Below are 9,424 nucleotides of genomic sequence, written 5' to 3'. Positions count from 1 at the left end.
TTCAAAGCCAGCCTCAGCATCTTAGTGAGGCTCTCAGCAACTTCAGTGAGACCCTGTTTCCAAATAAAGTATAAAATATGTCTGCAAGTATAGGTAGAAAAGCCCCTGGGTTCCACCCCCACTACCACACACACAAAAAAAAGGACTGAACCTAGGTCCTTATACATGCTAGATAAGCTCTTACCAATCAACTCCACCATCAGAACCTTTTTTTGGGGGGGAGGGTAGTAGGGATTGAAGCCAGGAGAATTGTACCTCTGAGCTATACCTCCCAGCTTCATTTATACTTTATTTATTTATTTATTGTTGTACTGGGGATTGAACCCAGGGGCATTCCATCTCTGAGCTATACCCCCAGCCCTATTTTTTATTCTTTATTTTGAAACAGGGTCTCATTAAGTTGCAGAGTGCTTCACTAAGTAGCTGAGGCAGGCCGCTGTGAACCTGCAATCCTCCTGTCTCAGCTTCCCAAGTACTGGAATTTTAAGAGTACACTACCATACCTGGCTCAAGCAGTTAAAAAAAAAAAAAAAAAAGTCACAACGTCACAGGAACTTCCAAACCAAGAAAAGCCTACATAAGCTCTCTAGCTTCTCTTGTTCTTAATCAGGAGGCTGAGACAAGAATATTGCAGGTTTGCAGCCAGCCTCAGCTACTTAGTTAGGCCTTCTGCAATTTAGTGAGACCCTGTTTCAAAAATAAAGGATAAGAAGCCGGGCGTGGTAGCGTACCCTTGTAATCCCAGCATTTAGGAGGCTGAGACAGGAGGATTGCGGTTTGAGAACAGCCTCAGCTACTTAGTGAGGCCCTTTGCAACTCAGTGAGACCCTGTTTTAAAATAAAGAAGAAAAAACAGGGCTGGGGGTGTAGTTTGGAGGTAGAATGCCCCTGGGTTCCATCAAGAGTATTGAAAAAAAAAAAAAGATAAAATATAGGGCTTGGAGCATAGCTTGGAGGTAGAATGGGTTCAACTCCCAGAGGCAAATGGGAAAAATGTTAACAATAAATAAATCAGAGCAAAGAGCATATAATATTTCTTATACTATTTTAAGTTCTGCAACTTTTTCTTAGTTTGAAGTTATTTTCAAATAAAAAAATATTTATTATTTATTTATTTATTGCAGTAGTGAAGATGGAACCCAGGGGCATTCTACCTCTGAGCTACACTCCCAGTCCTATTTTTTATATTCTTTATTTTGAAACTGGGTCTCACTGAGTTACAAGGGACCTCACTAAGTAGCTGAGGTTGTCCGAGAACCGCAATCCTCAGGTCTCAGCCTCCCAAATGCTGGGATTACAAGTGTGTGCCACCACGCCCGGCTCAAATAAAAAAATTAAATCTCTTCTTTAAAAAAATAATCTTTGAGCCAGGCGTGGTGGCACACGGTTGTAATAACTGCACTTGGGAGGGGGAGACAGCAGGATCGTGCAGGTTCTAAGGCAGCCTTACTGGCTTAAGAGACCCTGTTTCCAAATTTTCCAAATAAAAAAAATATAAAAATAGGTCTGGGAGTGTAGCCCGGAGGTAGTAGGGTTTCCAGGAACCCCAGTACCACACACACACACACAAAAAAACAAAAAACAAAAAAAACCAAAAAACCTTTGGAGACGGGTGTGGTGGTGCACACTTGTAATCCCTCCCAAACGCTTGTCCAGAATTTGGGAGGCTGAGATGGGGATAACAGTTCCCAGACAGCCTCAGCTACTTAGTGAGGCCCTTTGCAACTCAGTGAGACCTGGTTTAAAAATAAAGAATAAAAAATAGGGCTGGAGTTGTGTGTAGCTTAGAGGTAGAATGCCCCTGGGTTCCATCCAGTACGGAAAAAATAAAATAAAATAAAATAGGGCTGGGGTGTAGTTGGAGGTAACCTCTGGGTTCAATTCCCAGTAACCCCCCCCCCCATCTTTGTTGAAGGAAAAGTGTTTACTTTCAGCTTTGGAAAGAAAGGAGCAGCTGGGGATGTAGCTTGCCTACAGTGCTTGCACCACCATGCCTGACAGTTTAACCTTTTTTTTTTTTTATCATGTTCAGAGATTTGCAGTCTTCAAAGTACCCCCATTCCAGTATAGAAGGGGAACTATAGATGTTTTGACACTACTCTTAAATACTAGTAAGTGCCAGGTGTGGTGGTGCATACTTGTAATCCCAGTGCTTGGGAGGCTGAGACTGGAGGATCACAGGTTTGCAGCCAACCTCAGCTTCTTAGTGAGGCCCTCCACAACTTAGTGAGACCCTGTTTTAAAATAAAGAATAAAAATAGGGCTGGGGGTTTAGCTTAGAGGTAGAATGCCCCCGGGTTCAATCCCCAGTTCTGAAAAAAAAATACTACTAAAGCCTTGTGGTTATTATCTTGATGTAGGATAGAAGAAATGAGTATGTAGAAAGGAGAAAGGCAGGAAGGAAAAGTAAAATATAACTTTAGCATAAGAACTTGGAGTTGAAGTGCTTCAGCCTTTAAAACCCCCCCCCCCCAAACAGTTTGCTTTCCCAGGCCTGACTCAAACTCCTGGGAAATCTGTAGATTCTAAAGTTAACTAAAACTATAATTTTCCTGTGCACTAATAGCAAGACAGGTACAATATTTTGAGAAACCTATAATTTAGGATACTTTCCAGCCTATCTGTCAATGAGATAATGAAGATTTCAATCTGCCTGAGGACTCTAAGGTGGACCAGACCACCAGACTACCAAGAACTGCCTCATGACTACCGTAATGAGATCAGCCTCACATACCTACCCTAGCCCACCCCTCACAAGAGTCACTATAAGAAAAGAGGCCTGCACTCCCCAAAAGGCCTTCCTCATCTTGAGGTGGCCTGCATTCTCTATTAAATGTGCATTTTAAATTTCTTATTTATTTATTTGCGGGTCTGGGGATGGAATCCAGGGGCATTTGACCTCCAGGCTACACCCTCTCCCTTATTTATTTATTTATTTATTTATTTATTTATTTTTGGTGGTACTGGGGTTTCTGGAAGCCCTTTTACCTCCGGGCTACACTCCTAGACATATATATATATATATATATATATATATATATATATATATATATATATATATATTTTTTTTTTTATTTGGAAACAGGGTCTCTTAAGCCAGTGCAGCTGGCTTCGATTCTCCTGTCTCCGCCTCCTAAGCGTGGGGATTACAAGCGTGCGCCACCACGCCCGGCCCCTCTGCCCTATTTTTAATTCTTTATTTTGAAACAGGGTCTCACTGAGTTGCAGAAGGCCTCACTAAATAGCTGAGGCTGTCTGCAAACCGCTATCTTCCAGTCTCAGCCTCCCGAATGCTGGAATCACAAGCGTGTGCTACCATGCCCAGCTTAAATGTGTATTTCTTCCCTTTCCCCAAATAAACCTCTGTCCAAGTCTCTGACTGGTGCATGATGAAGCTCTTCTTCATGGCGTTAGCAAGGATCCTGCTGATCCTGAGTTTCTGGGGTGGGGACTCACCCCAACAATTTAACAGGTAAAAATGGGTCTTAAAGAGTGAAAAGTTAAGCATGGTGGCGCACACTTGTAATCCCAGTACTTGGGAGGCTGAGACTGGAGGATCGTGCAGATTCGAAGCCAGCCTCAGCTACTTAGTGAGGGAGGCTCTTAGCAATGTAGTGAGACCCTGTTTCCAAATAAAATATAAAATAGGGCTGGGAGTGTAGCCCGGAGGTAGAAAGCCCCTGGATTCCATCCCCAGTACCACACACAAAAAAAGAGTGAGAAGTTTAAAAAATGCATCTGATAGTGGGTGTAGTGGCCCATGCTTGTAATCTCAGCATTTGAGAGGCTGAGACAGGAGGAGTGTGGTTCCCAGATAGCCTCAGCTACCTAGTGAGGCCTTTTGCAACTCAGTGAGACACTGTTTCAAAATAAAGAGTAAAAACAAAAATAGGGCTGGGGGCATAGCTCAGAGATAGAATGCCCCTGGGTTCCATCCCCAATACTGCCCCCCCCAAAAAAAATTAAAAAAAGCATTTAATTAAGATGACCCTTCTGTGGCCCCTCCTCCTAAGCCTCTCTTGGGGGTAATAGTTTTGAGCTGTTTTACCTGCCAGCCCCTCCCTGGTGCTATGTCAGACCTCTTCCTTCACATCAGGGCTTCTTTCAGGCCACAGCTTGGGGTACCATGGGAACTGCTCTGTTCAAATATCCTTGCAGCCCGTAGTTGTTGAAGCATTAATACCCATAGGCCCACCCTGGGCTAAGGGAACATGGGAATGATGCCCAACTTTCTCCAGGACAGTTTGCAGGTGCATCTCACCCTGCCCTTGAGAAGGCAGCTGCCCTCTGCAGTGGCTCTCTGGTGACTCATTCCTGTGTTGGCGTTCGTTCCCTTCTTCGCTCCCGGTTTCACTTGTCCTGCCTGACACTCCTCCTTCCTGGGATCATTCTTAAATAGCTTGAGTATAGGCTTTGATGTCAGAGTATGATTCAGGCTACGATAGCATCATTAGGAAAAAAATCTGAAACTCAAATGGAAGGGGTGCTGTTTGCTAATTTACCCAAAATCTCATAATCCAGCTTAAAAGCAGGATAAAGTAAGACATATATTATATACATATAATCTGCCGGGTGTGGTGGCACACGCTTGTAATCCCCGTGCTTGGGAGGCTGAGACAGGAGGATCGCACGGGTTCGAAGCCAGCCTCAGCTACTTAGTGAGGCTCTCAGCAACTTAGTGAGACCCTGTTTCCAAATAAAATATAAAATATGTCTGGGAGTATAGCCCGGAGGTAGAAAGCCTCTGGGTTCCACCCCCAGTATCACACACACACACAAAAAGAATATACATATAATCTGGGTACCCAGGAGCATTCTACCTCTGAACTCTATTGCTAGCCATTTTTATTTAGTTTTAATTTTAATTTTAATTTTTTTTACGGGTCTGGGGGTGGGACACAGGGGCATTTGACCTCAGAGCTACACCCCCTGCCTTATTTTTTATTCTTTATACTGAAACCGGGTCTCACTGAGTTGCAGAGGGCCTCACTAAGTAGCTGAGGCTGTCCGCGAAACGCGATCCTCCAGTCTCAGCCTCCCGAATGCTGAGATTACAAGTGTGTGCCACCACGCCTGGCTATTTTTTGTTTTGAAACAGGGTCTCACTAGGTTGTTCGAGTCTTGCTACATTTCAGAGCCTATTCTTGAACCTGCAATTCTCCTGTCATGGGAAAATACAAAAATTCTGTGGGGTTCTTGGCTTCCATGGCAGAAAAATAATTTTTGTTTGTTTCTTTGTTTTGGTACTGGGGATTGAATCTAGGAGCATTCTACCTCCAAGCTATGCCCCCAGCCCATTTTATTTTTTCATTTGGAAACAGGGTCTCATTAGGTTTCTAAGAGCCTCCCTACATTGCTGAGGCTGGCTTTGAACCTGCGATCCATCTGTCTCAGCCTTCCAAGTACTGGAATTACAAGTGTGCACCACCACACTTGGCCAGAGGTTTATTTAGGAAAGTGAGGATACTCGTTCAAGGGAGAACACAGGCCAACTCAAGAGTGTGTATGTGAGCCGGGCGTGGTGGCACACGCTTGTAATCCAGCATTCGGGAGGCTGAGACTGGAGGATCGTGGTTTGCAGACAGCCTCAGCTACTTAGTGAGGCCCTCTGCAACTCAGTGAGACCCGGTTTCAAAATAAAGAATAAAAAATAGGGCAGGGGGTATAGCTCGCAGGTCAAATGCCCCTGGGTTCCAACCCTAGACCTGCAAAAAAAAAAAAAAAAAAAAAAAAAAAAGTGTATATGAGCAGTGAGAGAGACTGAGGAGAGTGGGTCTCAGCAGCTTTTACAGTTCGTATTTTATAGCACCCCCCTGAGGGGGTGGGTAGGGTCACTTGGCAGGGGTGAAGGTTGGACTTCCTTGTGTGCATCAACTTCTAGACCTGGGTAGAGCCTGACCTTGTCCTTCCTTAAGGATCCTTTGTTTATTAAGCATCTCAGGAATCTGATTGAGGGTGTGGGCTTATTGAGGCTTTTACCTAAGATAATACAATTTTTTCTGTGTGTGTGTGTGTGTGTGTGTGTGTGTGTGTGTGTGTGTGTGTTACTGGGGTGGGAACCCAGGGACAATCTTGTAGGGTGTAGTTAGATTAAGGGTATATACATATTGGTGTTTCTGCCAGAAATAGAATATTTAAACTAAGTCTAAGACTAGCCCCTCTCCACGTTCTGGTTTTCCACTCCTGGGAATTAATAAATTTTTGTGTCCCAGGCTAAAGAGCAGACAGAGCCTTGGGAGAGAAGACAGGGCTAAGGAAGTCACACAACCAGGACCAGTTCCCAGCGCCCAGTCTGTGCTTTTCTGGGCACTGAAAAGTAGTCTTCTACTGGTGGTTGCACCACTGTTGTGTGTGTGTGGGTGGGGGGGTCCTGGGGATGAAACCCAGGGGCATCCTATCTCCAAGCTACCCACAATCCTCTTTTATTTATTTATTTATTTATTTATTTATTTATTTATTTAGTGGTACTGGGGGTGGCATCCAGGGGCTTTCTACCTCCGGGCGACACCCCCAGACCTATTTTACATTTTATTTTGAGACAGTCTCACTAAGTTGCTGAGAGCCTCACTAAGTAGCTGAGGCTGGCTTCGAACCTGCATGATCCTCCTGTCTCAGCCTCCCAAGTGCTGGGATTACAAGCGTGCGCCACCACACCCGGTCCTCTTTTATTTTTTATTTGGAAACAGGATCTTCCTAAGCTGATGCGAGCCACACTGAGTTGCTGAGGCTGACTTCAAACCTGTGATCCTCCTGTCTCAGCATCCCAAGTCCTGGCATCACAGACCTGTGCCACCGTGCCAGGCAGTTTATTTAAAATTAACATTATTTTGGAACTCACTGACTTCTCTGCCTCTGCAATATAGCTCCCTCTTCCTCCACCCATTTCTTCCCATCTAGGGCTCCCAACTCTTCCTTCCCATGCCTCTATCCTGCTGATCATTCAGCACCCTTCCTTCTCTGCTGTCTTATCTCTGGTCCTTCATCTATTTCCACTTCATCTAGTCCCCCCCCCCTCTATCTCCTCTTTCTATGGTCTGTAAACAAAGTTGAGAGTCAGTCTAGCTGGTTGTATGTCCAAGTCACCTTGGCCTTGCTCTCACTGAGATAGGAAGGGTGAGATTAGATTGCGTGCAAGGATCCCAAAGGCTTTGCTGAGTATCGATGTCACTGACCTACAGTAGGCATCCCGTGAATGTGGAAGAATTAGGGAGTGGAGGGTACGCAGAAGGGAAGATGGGACTTCAACTTCCTTACCAGTCACAAAAGCACAGACTGGGCGCTGGGAACTGGTCCTGGTTGTGTGACTTCCTTAGCCCTGTCTTCTCTCCCAAGGCTCTGTCTGCTCTTTAGCCTGGGACACAAAAATTTATTAATTCCCAGGAGTGGAAAACCAGAACGTGGAGAGGGGCTAGGAGACCCACAAGGGAATCTCAGGTGCTTGTCTAGTTTTCTCTGCACAGTGCAAAGCCAAGCCAGCTGCCCGTGGAGGTGCCTTGTTGGCCTCTCTATAGCACTTCCCAAACATGTGCATGCATTCACATTTCAAAACCACTTTATTACCAAAATGAACAAAAGGAGAATAGCATTTAAATTAAATAAATTACACAAATATCTCAAGAGATAAGGTTCCCAGTGCTCCCTGAGAATCATATCATCACAGGTCAGTATCACTAAGAACATTCCAAAGTATTGAAATTCTGGATTATTTTGCTACCATGCCCCTTCCTGCCTGCCTCAGTCATGTCCAGAAGAGCGGTCTGGGTGACCTTTGTGTTCTTTCTACAATATCTCAGCACTGAAGTTTTCTTCAGTGTCTTCCCTTGTCACAAGTGTTTCCAATCGCGCCTTCATCTTGGGCTCTGTTAGTACTTGTTGTGCATCCCTCCTGGAGCTCCAACCCCAGGCCACTTTGAGTCAGCAACCCCCTTCAGCTGTGGGGCTGGCCTGAGGGTTAATGGTCACTCCATCAAGTCCCCAGGGAATCTGGACACTTGGTTCAAAGGGAGACTGACTTGGGCTGTCCTGAGCTCTGTGACCTTTCCCCACCTCCTGAGCCTGGGCCGGACTTTGAGGGAGGTGGAGTAGGGGAGGGTGAGTTGTCATTGGCTAAGTTTCTTGTCCTCCTGGAATTTGGCACTTGGAGTGCTGGGCACGGTGAATCCCAGATAACACTGTCTTCCGCCTTCCAAGTTTTGAGTTCCATTGGCAGCCGGATGGCATAATGAATTCACAGAGAAGCAATGCTTGTGAGCCAAGAATGTGTTGGCTCAGCACCCTCTCCTTTAACTCTAAGAAGACTTGCTAGCTGACTAGCTTACTCAACAGAGACACAGAATGCAGGCCAGGCTGAAATTAAGAAATTGGGAAGTTTTCCCAGGTTGGGCCAGCCCAACCTGTTAGGGCAGAGTTCATTAAATGGAAGGCACTTTGGAGCAACAGTGAGGAGAAGCCAGAGAGTTTCTGTGTACTTTCATGGAATTTTTACAAAACACTTGCACATGGGGGTGTTCTCCTAATGGCCTTCTTATACACACGGAGAGCCCAACCCCTATTTGCATCATTCCTAGAGAAAGATGGCCTCAGGTCCCCAGGTTGGGGAAGACCCGGTCCAGATCAGCCTTTCTCTGGATTTGCACCCAGTTGGGGAGGGCTTGGTTCACGAGGGCTTTCTCTCTTTCCTGGCAGAAGGATCCCATCATGGCTCTGATCTACAGGCCGATAAAGGAGAGTTAAAACAATTGGCTCTTCTCTGCCAAGTGAAGAAGGACAAGGCAGATTTCCTAAAGGGAGGAAATTCCCTGGTAGACCTGTAGGTCAGGGTGGCTGTTAGAGCCCTGGTCCCACCAGCTTGCCCTGGGGTTGGCAATAGCACCCCCCTTTCCAAGTCTCTAGTACCAAGAAAGATTCCCAAAAGCTTTTGTACAGATAACTGGTATCTGTTGCTAGGTTGTCAGAGGATTTGGCCAGCTACCTTCCACTCTTTTGGGTTCCTACTCAGGCTCAAGTGGAAGGGAGCAACCCGCATGGCCATGGAGTGGGGAGCGATGTTTTAGGAGGCCAAGGCAGTCCCTTGGTGGGCTGCCTCTGGGGAGGGCGTTCTGGTGGTCCCGAGGGCCCTGGCTATTGAACAGCAGTGGATGTTGTGCCAGCCTTGGGATGAGGAACAGGGAGAGTCACCAAGACAGACTCTTAGTTGTGAAGACACATGGTCCAGGGGGTGCAGAGCTGGGACTGCGGAGGGCAAGTCCTGGCATCCTCATCAAGTTCATCCCTCTGTCCTGGGACAGCCAGACACCCTCTGACGCCAAACCATGTAGGCCACAGGACTCTTGGAAGCTTGCATACTGGGTCAGCCCAGTTGTACTTGGCCTTTTGTTCTTGGTTCACTCTTAAAGTCTGGAAGTCAAGGTGACCATCAGCTGCC

Source organism: Muscardinus avellanarius, assembly GCF_963383645.1.
Source record: "Muscardinus avellanarius genome assembly, chromosome: 7".
Taxonomy (NCBI): domain Eukaryota; kingdom Metazoa; phylum Chordata; class Mammalia; order Rodentia; family Gliridae; genus Muscardinus; species Muscardinus avellanarius.
The sequence above is the reverse complement of the archived record's forward strand: the minus strand, read 5'-3'. Positions refer to the sequence as shown.